A 17,140-nucleotide genomic window follows, 5' to 3' on the forward strand; every position below is an offset into this window, starting at 1 on the left:
TTCTTCTTGTGCTTTCTCTCAACTTTTAGAGAAAATTACATGATAAAATACTCAACCCTTCCCTGTTGAACCGTGAAGCTATTTCTAAAGGATTCAACCCTTTCTCAAAGAGCTAACCACTAGGCGGTGAAGCCTAACCGATCTAATGAGCCGGTTTTCACAATTTTCCAATGGAATTGGCGTTTTTAGCGAAAGAAGTGAGTCCCGGCTCTGATATCAATTAAAAGTGATCAGGTGCCCTAGCCTAAAATAGGGAGGGGTGAATTAGGCAATCTAAAACCTTAACCTATGACCCCAACTAGTTTGCATAAAAACTTAATCTAAAACATGCTATCTAAATGTACAACTATGGTTTAATTAGTGTGAAACCCTCATCCCAAAAGTATTTAGCAACCTATAGCCAATCCTATCAAGATGCTACTCTGTGAAAGTAAAGGCACACAAGTTGCAATAAAAAATACAGAAATGTAAAGGAGGGATGAGAGGAAGCAAACTCTCGACACGAGGATTTATCCCGTAGTTCGGTTAGCCACAAAGGCACACCTACATCCACGTTGTTGAAGCACTCACGAAGAGTATTGCTTTCCGGCAATCAAGTCTCTTTCCTGAATACAATCATGGTCACCTTGATCCTGCTTTTCACTAATTAGCTTTCCCACGAAAATTCCTTTTGTTGGGATTGGGACATCAAGCTTATTGAAAGATAAAGGTATTCTAAGCAATTGAATACCTCAAAAAATTCTAGGATTCACCGCCGAAGTCATTTTTAGAAAAGTCCGCCTCTTTATTGCCTCTCAAGGTTGCTAGAGAATATGCGATTTGTCCCTCAAGGAAGTTCCCTCGAAGGCAAAGCGCCTGCAAGAGTTCACACGAGCCGAGAGTGGATGGGACTCCTCCAGAGATATTGTTGGAGATGTTTAGGGATTTCAGATTGATAAGCTGCCGACCTCATCTGGAATGGAATGTGTGAGTTGTTTGTGTGACATGTCAAGTCACCAGCTGAACTGGTTCAGTTTAGAAAATAACCTGACCTTCCCAGGAAAACTTGTACGGGATATAAAACTTCTCACTGCCCTGACGCAACTGAAGACCGGCACCTCCCACTACTGCTATATCATTTTTGCTAGGTTGCGGTTTAAGATGGAAGAAATATTTGAAAAGGTCGAAATGCATAAATGAACAAAAATCAATATGTGCATGATGGAGTTTGGGTTCAAGTGATGCGCTTGAATCCCCCAGTGAAAAAGAAGACTGCAGAAGAAATTGGAAGTTGGAATACCAAATCCGCGTTGAACAAAAGAAGGAAAACGAACTGTTTCGTTCATCTCTTCGAATGGATGAGTGTGTCCAAGTGCAGAACGCCACTTGGTTTCTCAAGATTGAAGAAAGCATTCATCAACAAGGGATTGGATATCGGATTCGGCGAACTTACTCGTCAACCATCCATCATCCAACGTCGGAGTACTGCTTGCCGCGTCCTTCTCCTTCCCCTTCCCCCTTGACTTTTTGGGAGCCATGTGAAAGTCCACAGATCGCTTCGGACGCATATACTCGGGGGCTCAGGTCTGCAGCGGAGGCAGAGGTGCAAGGCTCTCGGGATTCAACCGAAATGGATGAAGGAGAAGATCGAATGGGTTCAAAGAACAGATCTACTCTCGGCGGCAGTAGAAACTAGGAGACTGAAAGCAGTGGGTGAAAAACCTAAGACGTTGCCACTCAACTAAGTAACTAGTGGCGGTGGCATCCTAGTAAATATACAGAAGACCAAGCGACATATTGCATAAATTACTGAGTGGTAATTTTGGGATTTTTTGTTTTTCTGTTTCGTCCGTCTTTTTAGGGATGAATTTTCCCAAAAAGAGGAAGTTTCATAACAATGAAAATTCTTCCATTTATACCATCAAGATAAATTCAGTGCTCCAAAATTCTTGATCCTTAATTCTAAATCATGGGATTTCGATTCAAAGCTCGGGGGCGGCGGGATATGTGTCACTAATGGCCAAATTTTGTAGAATTATGAAAAATAAAGAAAAAGGACAGATTTGACCCTCAACCTGATTCTTCGATTCAAACTAAGGCTCGGGGCTACTCCATATGGGGCGCGAGTTCATCGCGCACCATATAAAGAAGATGATTCGGGGCTTGAACACCTCATATATTGCAATTTAATAATTAGGAAATTGGCACTTGAGCTTTACATTTCATGCTATTTAGATTATTGGTGATTGGAGCAACTCCAGCAATAGCCCCTACATTAGGTCCTTAATTTACTGAGTAGGGACTCCTACTTTTGGGTCTTTAATTTCTATCGTCAACTCCAGCAATAACCACTATAACCAAGCCCCTACTTTTATTCTGACAGATAGGTCCCACGAGTCAGTGTTTTTTTATCCTGACATGTGGGCCTGACCTCCTCCTCTTTCCCCAACTGAGCTCGTAGAGCGCATAGCAGTGGCGTGGCAGAGGCGCAGAGGGCCGAAACTGTGTGGCTGGCCCAGAGCACGGTGGTAGCACGGGATCAGGGGTGCCGTGGCCGTCCGGAGCTCGGCGACAGCGCGGGGGGCAGGGTCACCATGGCCGACCCACAGCGCGGCGGCGGCGCCGCGGGTAGGGGCGTTGCGGCCGCCTGGAGCTGCGGCGACAGCGTGGATGGTAGGTGTGGCACAGAGGAGTAGGAGCCCGGGGGGACGATGGTGGTGGCGGAGCTCCAGCTGCGCATCACGCTCGGCCGCTCGCTGGCGGAGGCCATCGCGTGGAGTGCTGGCCGCGAGCGGAGTACGGGCCGTCGCGCGGAGTGCAGGTCGCCGCCGATGGAGCTGGTGCCGGCGTGGTGAAAGACGCCACCAGAGCCTGTGGGGAAGACGATGAATGAGAGGCGCGCCCACCAAAGGCAACGGCTGAGTAGGGGCCTCCCTACAGATCCGTGGGAGATGGAGCTGGGAGGGGAGATTTGGGTGCCTCCTTAGTCTTGGGATCTAAGTAGGGGCCCTGCTAGAGTTGGATTTTTGGCTTTCGGTCACTACTTTAAAAGTAGGGGTCCAAATAGGGACGCTGCTGGAGTTGGTCTAAAGAAGGGACATGCCTTTCGTTGGCAGCATGAATTATTTTCCTGTGTACATATGTAGCTTTGGATCATAGGTTTTGCCTCTGGCTGGTACATATTTTTTTTCTGATTATTACAGAGGAGGCAGTGGGTACTCGAGATAAAATTTGCATAGTTATGAGCCATGCTTCATGCTTGTTTATCTCTAGGTTTCTCGAGATAAAATTTGCATAGTTATGAGCCATGCTTGTTTATCTCTAGTTTTTCAAGCTATTTTGTGCTTTATTTTGCATATACCTCAGAAGGTGAGATAAAATGGACTGATTGCCAGCTGTATATATATATGGATTTTTTAGTCTGGATTTACTTATTATGATCTTAGCTTGAGATAGGAGATACTCATAATACATTTTGTCCTGAGATAGTTTCTAATAGCGACACTGTTTGCATGCTGCTGATTAAGTTGTATATTGGCTAATCATGAGGACCCTCACTATGCCTCATTTTCCACAATTACTTGTGGAATCTCATGAGGACACTTCTAAGCAGTAATATCAAAGCACTGAATTTCTTTTTGCTCGAGACCATCATGCAAGACTTACCAGATAAGCTTATGCTTTGCAATGTAGTATTTTTCCATCGGATCACCTTTATAGCGTGAAATGTACTGCTCAGAAATATTATTCACAGATATCTTGCTTAATTCTTGAATGGATATGATCCTTATATTTGTTTTATTGCAGGGTAAGCCTTGATGAATACAACAGATATCTTGCTTAAGAGAGTCCTACCAGATCTCAAGATGATTAATAAAATTGTCTGCCAAGAGTTGTTCATTGAACTTGAGAATTGCTTGGCACAGTTGATGCAGAAGAATGATGAGCTACTGGAAGTAAAAGAGAAGGTTCAGTTCTTGCAAGAAAAGAACCGGGATGTGTGGAGTTGTTGGGTCTCTTCAAGAACTGAGTCTTAACCTTTTCTGTTGTACGGTAGAAGAAATAAAACGAAATTGAGATGCTGGCTCCTCTAGGAGGCTGGTAGAGTGTCACTGCTCTGGAAGAAAGAACAAGTGATGTTACTAGGATCCCATTTGTAATTGAGTTAGAATCTTAGCATTCAGAATAATGAGGCAGTAGAAAAAACGTATGTATTATTTTTTTGGTTTCCTATCTAAATGAGACAATCTTATCTAGTGCAATGAGTTAAATAAAGTCTTAGCTATCAATGTGATATCAAACCATCAAGGCATTCATTTCTATTTATACATACGCTTCCTACTGATGGCCTATGCAGTGCATTTTGCTTCCAGGCTTAGACTGCCAGCAGTAGTAATTTGATAATCGGATCCCTATCCCAATTTCCTTTAGATTCTGCTAAAGTTTTTAGACAATATAGTTTCGTGTTATGAAATGAAATTGGAGTTTTGTGTTTTTGTTGATCTCCTGGGATATAAGAGGGCATCAGCAATCAGTGTATGCTTCATTGTCTGCGAACCACTCTGTTGTTTTGGTATTATTTGTGTTCACAAGTATGCAGTGGTAATGGTGTGGCAGCTTGTGCAGTTAATCAATTTAGTACTAGTGACGGTTTTGACGCGCCCTGTGCCGGCGGCCGGGCTCCGGTGTTGGTGGCACGAAACGTAGTTGAATTGCAGGGCAGCACATACGTGGAAAATACAGTTGACCTGTCCTGCGTCCTGACTCCTGAGCCGGTAGGTCTGGGACTTGGGAGGATATAATTAACCCTAGCAATGAACAGTTAGATCTTCTCTATACTAGTATACACTACTAAGCGATAGTAATGTGCGCCGTAAAATAGCTCATGATGGAGATAGTAAGGTTACTTGGGAGTGGTCGAGGATCAGTGCAGGCTGTCATCTCCGCTGGGGCTGCGCAGAGTGAATTGTTCAATGAATAGTGTCAAGACTGATCGGCGGAAGGCGAAGCACAACTCCTAATTTCCATGGGATCCCGGTGGTTGCAGCTTGAGGGCAAGCCGCATTTCAAGCGGTGAAGAATGTCCCGGACAGACCCTCTCAGGAGCAACTGCCAGGTGGGCTAGGCTATGGAAACAGCTGAACCTATAAAAGGCAAAGGATCAGGACCCGGGACGGGCATCAAATGGGACAGCGACCGAGTCGTCTTCCTCCTCAAGATTCTATCCTCTCGTTATATCCCTTGTTGTTCTTGCTAATTCCTACCCTATCTCTCCGATTTCTCTCCAGAATTGTATCCATAACACACAAATACTCTTGCTAGATTGATTTGGAGGTCTAGGACCATAACAGAGGTTCACTTAACGCTTTCCACAAAATAAAGTCATATTGAGCGAATGATGAACTTATATATCACACGAGCAGCAAAGAACATCACATCACAACTTATCAGACGCGGCAGCAGCCGGGGCGCCGATCTTCCCTCCTGGCCGCCGCCAGGACAGCGGCTCGTGCACCACCGCGTTCCCCGCGCATATCGTCTCCCTGCTGCTCGACGTGAACCCGTCCTCCTCTCTGTACAGCAGGTGGCCAACCTTGCAGATGTTCCAGAACTCCTGCCACGCCGACTGGGGCCCCGCGCCGCCGTCCTCAACCCCCAGCCTCAACAGCTCCCTCCTCGACGCCGCGACGACGCTCCTGACCACCCTCTTGGCTGTCTCGATCGAGCCGCCGTGGCGAGGAGCCAGCAGCAGGACGCTGTTCGTCTTCCCTTGCTCCTCCTCCCTCTTGTACGTCAGCAGATCATTCAGGAGGCGGGTGCTGACGCCGACGTGCCACAGCATCTCCTCGTACTCCCAGCTCCAGACCACCTCCTCGGTGAGCTCTGGCCCGACGAGGTAGAGCGTCGTGAGGGCGATCGTGCCCAGCCCGAACGACGGCACCGCGACCTCTATGTACTCCTCCAAGGATGACTGCACGTGCCCCTTCAGCGTCCACTCCGCCTCAGCCATCATGCCCCTTGCCACGTCTAGCCACTACAAAGCTATCAGCTAGCTGCCTAGCTCGACGCTCGGGCTCGGCCATTGATCGCTCACTATTTGCAGCTACGGGTTATATTTTGACCCGCCCTTGAAAAAAAAATCAAGGTGCTGCTACAAATCCTTTTTGTAATAGTGCTAGCTGAAGCGATCCATCAAAAGACTTACGATCTTGGCGATGTGGGGCATGACGCTTCGCTTCTGCACCACCGCATCCTTGGTCCCGAGCATGTTGCTCATGCGGTAGACGGCGCGGAAAACAATCTCCACGCTCTCAGAGCAAAAGCCAACTTCTTCGTGCGCGTCCCACCTGCGACCACGTATTTGTTAATATATAAACGGCAATGTTATCGTACACCCACCTATGTTACTAGGAAAAATAATCGTCAAAATACTGAACTAAATTTATCAAATTACTAAACTGCTGATGGACATTGTCGATCAGCATGTAGGAAATGATGCATCAAGTGAAGGGCATATTCTAAGGTGCGTGCGAGTTTCGGTACTTCTCAATCAGCACGACGAGGTTCTCCATCTCTTCCTTTGATGCCCCAGTGTCGAAAAAGTCATCAACCACGGTCACCAGGATGTTCTCCATGGCATAGGCATCGCGAGCCTCGGATAGCTCAGAGCGGAACATGGTGGAAGCAGGTGGCAAATAGCAGACCAGCAGCATCACTCTCGCGAACTGCAGCTCCTCCAGTCTCATCTCTTGAATTTTGAGCGAGTTTACTTAGTCTTGAATTAATGATATATATAGGATCTATCTATATCAAACGCGAGTGTTTTGAAGCCTATGCTCACCTGAGTGTTTTGTAACGTCAAATCACATGATTAGTACAGTAGAAAAAATCGAGTGTTTCGGAGCATATCCACACCCGATTTTTCAACCACATGATTAAAATCCAACGTTCAGTTTTGAAAAGCAGGATTAATTACTCTTACCAATACACAGCTGTACAAATCTAATTATAAGCCTTCTAAGCACAAACAGATTTGAAGAATGAAGTTCCTGTAGTTAGGATTGAAAATGTAACATTTTAATGACAAATTTGAAAGATTAAAATCATGCAACTCTTGAGTTCAAGTAACATATTTGTCACACAAGAATGTAGAACCCTATAACCAAATAATATAACTGACTGCATCAACTTGGCAATTAATAAGTCAAAAGGAATGAAAACTTCAGAACACAAGCCTGAATAGAGCTTCAAAATTCAGTCACAAACGCTGAGTTTAGAAATGAAATAAAAGATCGTAGCTCACAATATTGAACACTATTTTGTTCATTTGTTTTGACTACAAATTTGCTATGAGTGCCCTCAATGGCAAGTTATGTGTGCATGTCCCTAGTGATGAGAACATAGTGCATCTCAAATGAATATGGTGGGTCGAAATACATCTACAAACATAGACATATGAAACATGTTAGCCAAACATGAAATAGCCTGACATTTGAACAATTATTACACCATGCAGACATAAGAATGACAATACAATAACCACTGGAATATTAGCTGTAGTCAGTGTGACTACTGAAATATGAAACTAAATGGCATGCTGGAGAAACATGACATAAGAAATGTCAGCAAATTACAACAAGGAACGAAATGGAAAAAGACTGAAATTACACCTTGTTTAACTACAAATGACGGTATAATAACCGCTGGAATTTTAGAAGATATGAACTGTCACTAAAACTCTAGATCGACATATGTAGATCAAAGCTAGTAGACATAGAACATATCATAATAGTATTTCAACAAAAATGGATGCAAATATCATATAACAAAGGACAACCGATTATTCTATGTTGAGCATCACAAGCAAATAGTTGTTTGGAGCTCATTGCAACAAGACATGAGCAAACGACAAGGTAGTAAAAGCTCATCTATGGTTTCCTCAAAATTGCATATAATATGGTTTCAAACATTACATGTAGCAAATTAAATAATCATCATAATAAAAAACACACAGATGCAAAATACATATTCAAAAATCCTCAAAATTATTCTATGGTTTACAAATATACAAAAAAAAACAAGAAATTGTTAAAACACCACAAATGCAAATGTCAAATAGTCAGATTCAAATATCAAATGGCAGATTGCAAATATCAAATTATTTCTATGGTCTCTCAAATGACAGATAGTTTGGGTAATGAGTGAAGCCCCTCAAATGCAAATGACAAATATGCATATATATGAAAATATATAGTGAACTATTACATGTGCATCATATATGAATTATAGTAAAATTATCACCGTAACTATGACTATTCTAAACTGTAACTATAATAAGAAGGAAGATCCTATGAAATTATTACATGTGCATCATATATGATTATTCTTTGAAATATAACAGTACAACAAAGATGGCTCTAGCCATAATAAGAAGCTCCTGCTTTAGCATTGGAAAAAATGAAGATCTGCGATAGACAGTTGCATCGAGGTAGGTTATACTATCTGGTAGCCCAACAATAGATGTCACATGCTGCTTGCTAACCTCTCAAATGTGCAATGCATTCCCCATTTTTGGATGCAGGCTGCAAGACAGCACAAATGTATTTGGCAACCTGCTGGAGCATTAGCTATTTGTGATTGAGAAACCAAAGTATCATGCATAGTAGAAAGGAGCACATATAACTACATAAGTGGAATAGATAAGAAACTGGAGCATCTAGCCAAATATACCCTCAAATTCTAAAATCTAAAGACATAAAAAACCTGAAACAAAATTCAGTATATCCCAAGTAACACATAGCTAGAACAGATGGTCATACATCAATTTTGGAAAGGTAAGTTGGTCTGCATAAGAACCTGGAAGCAATCATACATCTCAGTTACTGGAACAAAGATACTAGCCATTATCATCTAGTACTAATATCTGATATGACCATACTGTTACACAACAATTGACATTTTAGGTAATGACAGTTATCTTGGACATAAATTACACCAAATATTGCACTGTCAAATTAACTATTATCAACTGTAACTGAGACTAGGAATTAAAATATCAAGCAAAACAGTACGATAAAAGAGGAATAATTATATATAAATAGGTACCTTGAAGAAAAAACGATATAGTAGAAAGAAACAAAAGAATTAGGTTCTTTCCATGGCTTGTCAAAGGATATAGAAGAGCAACAACCTACATTAGAATACCCAACAAGAGATAGTTGAAAAAGGTTGCAGATATCATAAAACAATAAAAATGCAGTTAAAAGATTTTCACAGGACAAACAGTTAGATTCTTTCCATGGCTTGTCAAATTACATATACCTTGAGCTATTATATGAAGACAGTATTATATCATAATAAAACTACCCCCAAACTCAAAAGGTTTTTTGGTGTTCTTACCCCTGTTTTGAAGTGCAATTGTGATTTTGCCCTCATTTTTTGAACTTTGTGATTTTGCCCTTCATTTTTCACAAGTTGTTGCGATTTTGCCCTTAATCTTTGCGTATTTGCCCCTGTTTTGACCGTTGACTAGGGGTAAAATCGCATTGATTTGTGAATAGTAAAGGGCAAAATCACAAAGTTAAAAAAATAAGGATAAAATCACAATTACACTTCAAAGTAGGGGTAAGAACACAAATGCCCCAACTCAAAAATATGTGCATGGATGCCTACAGTAGTACACTTCTGCACATTGTGGAGGGTGGATTAATCAACAAAGAGCATGAAGCAAAATTATTTTATGCGTGCCAATTAAAATAAATAAAAACCCCTCAAAAACACACATAATAGACACCACCCCCATTCATTCACCTTGTCATGTTCTGGGAAAAACAGGGTCATGCCCTCACCCTCGTTCGTAGAGCCCTACCTATCATGTCTTCTAGTTGAAATAAACATAAAAAATAAAAACTGATTCTTTGATCTCCTGGGATGATAACCAAAATTTCATCCAGAAATTAGACCTCCTTCCCTCTTCCCTTTCTCTGCACCCAATCAGCTCACAGAATGGCACAGCCCTATACAACGGAAACAAATACTCCCAATCCAGTATAACCATATCCGGTTACAATGATAGAATAGCCGAACAAAAAAAACTATTGAATCATCACAAACATGGCATGAGCGGATGAGCCAATAGCCAAAGACAGAAGCGCAAAAAAAAAAGGAAATTGCAAAACTCTATAGCAGAAAGTGGCCTAGCTAGAGATTACAACAACTGAGAGCAAAAATCATACGAGGACAAAAGCGCGCAGGGGATCAGGCAGGGTTGGTGAAGGGGGAGCGTTTGAAGAGCAGCCATGAACGAATCTTAGAGATCGCATGTCGCCGCCACCCTCGCACATTCGCCTTGTCGCCCCTGGGACAGACCACGAGGATCTCCTGGGCCTTCACCTCGCCGTCCACGGGATGAACCTCGGAGTTCGCCAGGTGCCGCCTCCTCGTGCGGCCTTCCGCCTCGCCAGCTTGCCGCCATCGACGCAAGAATGAAAGGGGGGAATGAAACGACAGCTTCGAGGAAAAAAAAGAAATAGGTAAAATGCAGGCTGCACAGTGGGGTCAGATCGTCAGCGATACAAAAGAAAAAAACAGACAGATGCCAGATAGGGCAGGCGGGCAACACTGCAGCTGTATCAGACGGATAAAAACTAACAAAAGCATTGATCGGGCGGTCAGAAATTCGTGTGCTGAGATGCCGAGAAACACTCGAGTGTGTTTTAGCTTTACCCTATATATATGTTATGGACCTCTCGAGGTTCTCAAGCTCTTGTTGATACCAAGCCTGGGAGGCATGGAACCCATCAGCTGCCAGCGCGACCATTCCTTCGTCTACCTGACAATCGCTGATCGCACGGATCAAAAAGTTCAGAATTCTGATAGAGATGTAGCTTCTGAAAAGCTTGAACATGTATGTAGCATCTCCAAGGACCTCACCAGTATGCTGATTTTAGCATCTGGAAGCCCCCTATCTTAGAATGTTCAATGTTCCACCTGTGCTCCAGTCGGTCCAAAGTGCCGTAGAAGGGAATTTTGAGCACATGTTCGACCTGGATCAATTAATTATTATTGATTAAAAACATAAAATTATTAGTGTGTTTTGTATAACGGTGGAAACTACCTACCGCTGCGGGGTCTACAGATCTTGAAATCTTGTTGGAACGCAGTTGTTCGTTCAGAAGTTTAGCTGACCAGGTGCCAATGTTTTCCAGGATCGGCTCCTCCTTAAGGATCTGAACCTGTGATGCTTTGTACAGTTCTAGTAATGCTTCGCTATCATTTAGATGCCCTTGGACCGAGTCGTGGAAGCTGGATTCTTCGCTGAATTGGGTCAACCAGTCTGCATCACAACACTAGCTTTTAGGCTACCGGCAAATAAAAATGCTCCAAATTTGACCAAACAAGACCACGCAAAACACTGTGACTTCTGATTTTCCTCGAAGCTTACCAGACGCGACATCGTATCCGTGCAAACGCAGGAGTCGGAACGCCATCGCGCACGTCACCATGTCCTGCGTTATCTCCTCATCATTGGCCAGCCAGGAGTGAGCGACCGAAACTGGCGACCAGAGGGGGGGTGAATGGGAGCCGATCAAAATTTCTCTCGAAATCGATCCATCGGCCTATATCCCAAAATCACCGTAAGCCCACTACCTAAGGTATGTGAGAATAGCTATGGACAAGCTATCTCACAGCAGCACACCCTAGGAAACTTCGCGCAAGCAAAATGGGAAAAACTCCCCTAACAGCAGCACTGCTAAGTCAGACCGGTCTGACCGCTAGCACAGACCGGTCAGACCGATCGGACTGGAATTTTGAATTTCAAGACCGGTTAGACCGGTTACATAGACCGGTCGCTCCCAGACAGCCCGCAACCAAAGCTCCAAATGACAAATCTCGAGCAAACGAAGTCTAAATCCAACGAAACTTGGTGGATACCTTCACACCTGTCCTGTGAACATATCCCCAAGAGATCTCTCCCAAAAGATTAGAGGAACTAGAGAATTCGAGGAAAAATCAAAGAGGATTGGGGTTTTCTCAAGAACGTGAAAAGCCTTAATCCGAGGAACTCGTGAATCTTGAGAGTTTAGCCCTGGGCTTGATGGTCAAGAAGCAAATCACGGAGTCCCCAAAACGTCCAAGAGAAAGCTTCGATCTCAAAAACCACCAAAAGAGAGGAAATCAAGCCATGAACAAGGAATGAACGGGAACACACAAGAGTTGCTCAAAGGGGACCTCGATTTCATTCAAATTCATCGTGATTTACAGAGGACCTCACCTATACAAGAGCTAGACCTCCACCCATTCATCCACCCTCTCAAATTTGTGGACCTAGCTATAATCTAGACCACTTGTACCATGGAGACCTCGGCCTAACCCTAGAACAGAGGGAGGAGCAAGGAGAAAACAGAAATGACTCGTGGCTTGGAGGCTCCCCCGTCCAAGGGGGCAGGTGAGACATATTTATCGACTCCCGGGGGGAGACCGGTCAGACCGGTCTCACAGACCGGTCAGACCGGTCACATCCCAGAAATGACCTCCACTCTGAAATTCAAACTAAAACGCCCGTAGGGGCAAAACCGAAAAAGGGTACAAGATTTCATCCGACGGCGGAGTTTCTTTCTTCAACTCTAAGTCTTCTCCGTGATGCCGCCACGTCGATGAAGATCCAGTTCGTGGTTTTTGAGGGGTCCGCGAAACCCGGGTAGGTGGCCAGTTCTGAGAAAACCGCCAAAACTCCTCGCGCGGGAAGATTCCCGCCTCCACGCCGTGGCCCTAGACGCCGTTCCCGCCTCGGCCTTCTGACGGCCCTAGACGCCGCCCGACGCCCGTCACCTCCTCGCCTGCAGCGAGGCCCTAGATGCTGTCGAGGCCCGTCGCCTCCGTCAGTCCCGAGACCGATGCCCGTGCCTCCATGACTTGGCATCTTCAACCGCCGTCGGCCTCCTTGGTTTTGTGGCGCAAACCAAGAAACCCGCCTTCCGTCACTGCTTGCGCCCTCAATCCATGAATGGACGCCACAGCTGCCACCCGGCCTGAACTCCTCCACGGTAGCTCTCCGTCGACACTCGACGCCAGTGTACCTGCAATCCAAAGACCAAGCGCACGATCACACCGCACGGTTGACAATTCACTCATCATAGGCAGGATAGAGTACTCTCGTTCCTCAATCTCCCCTTTGATGAGTGCATTGTCAACACACCACCTGAAACCAGAGAAGTAATAAAATAGAAGCAAGAAAGAGCAGAACTCAAGCAAGTGACAAAAAGCTCAGAAAGGCAAGACCAGTCACTTACTCCAGCACAGATCGATCCCCTAAGACAAGGGCAACGGCTCGACGCAATCGATCAAAAGCCAAAACATGACTCCTCAAAGACAGAGGTAACGCTCGACGCAGTCATGCAAGAAGTAGAAGGAGAACGAAGAAAACCAGGAGCCAGAAACAAAACAGACACTCCCCAAGCAAAGCTTTTCCCTCTCACAAGTGCAACTCTCTAAAAAATGATGCACTCTCAAAGCCCTGTGCACAACAAGTTTTTCAAAAATCAAACAAGTCTCCCTCTTGTTCGATCACTTCTCTCAAAAATTCTCCCCCTTGTTGGCACATGCACACATCAAGCCTAAACAGACCTAAAGGTCTCCCTGAAGCTGAGACTCCCCCTGAACAGATACTATGCAATGATTGCAATGCAGGAGGTGTAAGTGAAAGCATTCAAGGATACAAGGATATGAGCAACATCTAGTCACAAGCATGTGTGCATCCATAAATAAGACCTGCATCTAGCTCAACAGGGTATATCAAATCAGTCTAGAGCTAGGCAAGTTCAGTTTAGGAGAAATAAAAGCATCACCCAAGATCTAGAACTAACAAGTAGGGAATGGAAAGCAGTGCTAATCATACTCATACAGGTGAGCCAAACCAGCCAAAGCATGTTGCAAATATTCATTTTTCAAACAAATTATATCAAGCAATTCTTAATGCCAGGGGTTGAAAACTTGTCATGCTTTACTTAGCAACGAGGCCAAGCCTATGCCAAAGACAATCAGAAGCTTAAGGCACTCGTTTCAGTCATGCACAGCCTTGCCCGGGTTCTCACAAGTGCAAAGTGAGACGTCCCGAAAACTCGATCAGTGCGACAAGCAATCCCACCTGGATCTTCAATCCATTTCAAGAACAGTTCAAGCAATTTTATCAGATTTAGATCATTTCAAGTATGAATTGCTGAACGAAAGGCTACACTGGCATAAATAAGATAGCAAAGCATATCAACACGCCCTAACATGCTAGTAGCCAAGACAGGGTGATCATATTTTCAGATTTTCAAATCAAAATAGCTTAACTCAGATGATGTCATATACACAGTGGAGCAAGCTATACATGATCAAATTTATCAACTCACACTAGCAGGCACTAGAAGATCATAGCAATGTATACAAGAATCCTAGTGCAAGTGAGGCAATGCAAAATGCAAACATGTACAATGCATATGCACAATGCAACTACCAAACCTAGAAAACAAAGAGAAGCAAATAAAACCTACAAAGCTAACCAAAGAAAAGTCAGCGATCAAAAGGGGTAACAAACCCCAAGCTCCCCTCACAAGCGAGCAAAAGTGTCCTACTCTAGCGGTTTGGGGAGGATATATGCGGTTTGCCTCTTGTTGGCGCTCCTTAAGTATCCATTTTATCCCCTATTTAACTTTGATAATGGCATGAATTTAATATCAAAATCACTAACCATCCTAACCTCGGCCCAATTATTGGTCGTTTTCACGTTTGCACATATATTTTGGAGGTACTTCGTTTTTGCAGATTTTTGACCAATTTTGGAGCATGAAATGGCGAGGCCCACGATCACGCGATGACACGAAGAAAGACAAAGGACAAAGCCCGAACAAAGGATCAAAGGCAATGATGATTAGAGGCCCGTTCATGCACATCCACCCTCCAATGAAGCCCAAAAGACAAAGCCCACAAGATAAGATCAAGATACTTCGGGGCTAAGAAAAGCAAAGAGATAATTAAGGAAGAATTTTCCATCCTAACCTTTTCCTCGAAGAAATCTCGAAGATAACGACGTCTAATGGGGTGCAATCATGAAAGACATAAACTCTAGAAGATTCCAGGAGACTTGGGGAGAAAGATGAACACGAGCCGGCGAAGGAAAGAGCCAGGCCGGCCAGCCTAGGCTCATTGGGCCGGATGGCCCAGCCCTTTTTTAGGTCGGTTCGACCTCCCCTTTGACCGAGGGTTCCCTGAGGCTATTTAAAGACCCCTCCCCAAGGTTCACACAGAGATCAATTCGGGAGACGACGCCAAGGAGCAGAGAAGATAGAGGGACACCTCTCGGAGAGCCGAGGGTCGTGCTAGTTGTCTAGGGTTCGCCCTAGCCGACGTGGGAACCTTGCAAGGAAGACCACGTCGGAGTTCCGGAGCTAGGATCATCAAGATCAAGGTAGGGCCTCGGTTGTGATCTTGTGATGTACAATCATTCATGTCGAAGTTATTTGTGATTCCGAATGTATAGCGACCATGTTCTCTCTTTCGATTTCGTTCTTTTCTTTGGGTTTGCTTCATCCTAGATCTATTATCGAGATAGATTGCTTAGCATGATCTTGTAGTCATGGTGGCTAGAGGTTCATGGCGGAACTACCAAAGGGGGTTCGACTTGCTTCAGGGTATTTCGTTCAAAAGGGGGGCGTCGTGAAAGGCCGTCTCCACAGAGTAGGCGGAGTATCGAGGGATCGGATTGGAGATTTTGGGTTTAAAGAGGCTTTTCATTGAGATTCACATCTACCTTACTTCACTTCATCTAGTTGGAATTACAACATATGCATGATCTAGGTGATCTAGATTGGTTATCTCTAACTTTCTCTTGCTACCTTCGGTGTTTGTCGTTTTTAGTAGATTAGATTCGTTTTCACCATCTCAACACAAAGGAATCTCTATGCTAGTTGATTGTTTCTTGCTTCTTTGGTTCCGTGGATTGATAAACCTTGGGGGATACTCTGAGGAAAAAGCTACACGAAACCGTGCGCTTGCGGTATATAAATCGGGGGCTCTAAGGAGCGTCAACAATCTTTTCTGGCGCCGTTGCCGGGGAACCATCGATTTAAGATCCAATCTTACTTGCATTCGTAAATATTTCTTGATTTTTCTTTTCGACCTTTTTAGATCTCTTATTTTTCTGAGCTAACTAAAAAAACGGATCTATTCCACAAAAATCAATCTAATCTAGAGTTTGCTTTATTTTTCTTTTATGTTTTAGATCTTGTATATTCATCTTTTAGATCTCGTATATATTTTTCTTTTTCACTAACCCCTAACAGGAGATGGACGGGAACCTCTCCAATAAACCCGAAAATTTTGTGGATGATCCAGAAAAAATTTACAGGCAAAGGAGACGAGAAGCACGATCAAGGAAGCCGGAACTAGTAGATCCAAAAGTTGAAGCCGACGATTCATCGTCTTCACCTCAAGCAACTCCACCAACAAGTCCAAAGGAGGCGCCACTTCACCAAGGGATGGTTCTACCGGAGCCAGAGCGTATGATCGGAGAGCTATGCACTCCGGACGTTTGGGACTTGCCGATCCAAAATCTCGACAACATCGGAGTTCCGTTCGAGATCAATACTTCAATCATAAGGATGGTGCAAAGCTCGCCCTTCACTGGAAAAGAAGACGCTAATCTACATCTTCAAGCGTTCCTCCAACTATGCCGCACCTTCGACTTGCAAGGGATGACTCAAGATCAAATAAGACCGAGGCTCTTTCCGTTCTCTCTACTTGGGAGAGCACTGCAATGGTTTCATTCTCTACCACCGCGCACGGTGCAAAATTGGGAGTCCTTGATGAAAGAATTCATGACAGAGTTCTACTCGCCGGGCAAGACCCAGATTCTGCGCAACAAGATTGCAACATTCGCGCAAGCCCCGACGGAGACTATTGCGGAAGCCTATGAGCGCTTCAACGACTACATCCGCGCCGTACCTCATCACAAGTTCTCAAGGGAGGATGTGGTCCAGAAGTTCTATCAAGGCCTCACTACTGCATCAAGGGGGATCATTGACGCATCGGCCGGAGGTTCTATCATTGAGCGCACGCCCACTCAAGTTTTCAAGCTATTCAAGAAGGTGGCGGACAATGACGCATGGGCATCATCGGG

At 44.3% G+C, this 17,140-nt stretch overlaps 1 pseudogene; it reads right to left on the reverse strand.

Moving 5' to 3' along the window:
- Nucleotides 1-5,416: 5,416 nt before the first annotated feature.
- Nucleotides 5,417-17,140, reverse strand: part of LOC120700972 — a 28,651-nt pseudogene continuing 16,927 nt past the window's right edge.

Source organism: Panicum virgatum, chromosome 3K (genome assembly GCF_016808335.1).
Source record: "Panicum virgatum strain AP13 chromosome 3K, P.virgatum_v5, whole genome shotgun sequence".
NCBI lineage: Eukaryota > Viridiplantae > Streptophyta > Magnoliopsida > Poales > Poaceae > Panicum > Panicum virgatum.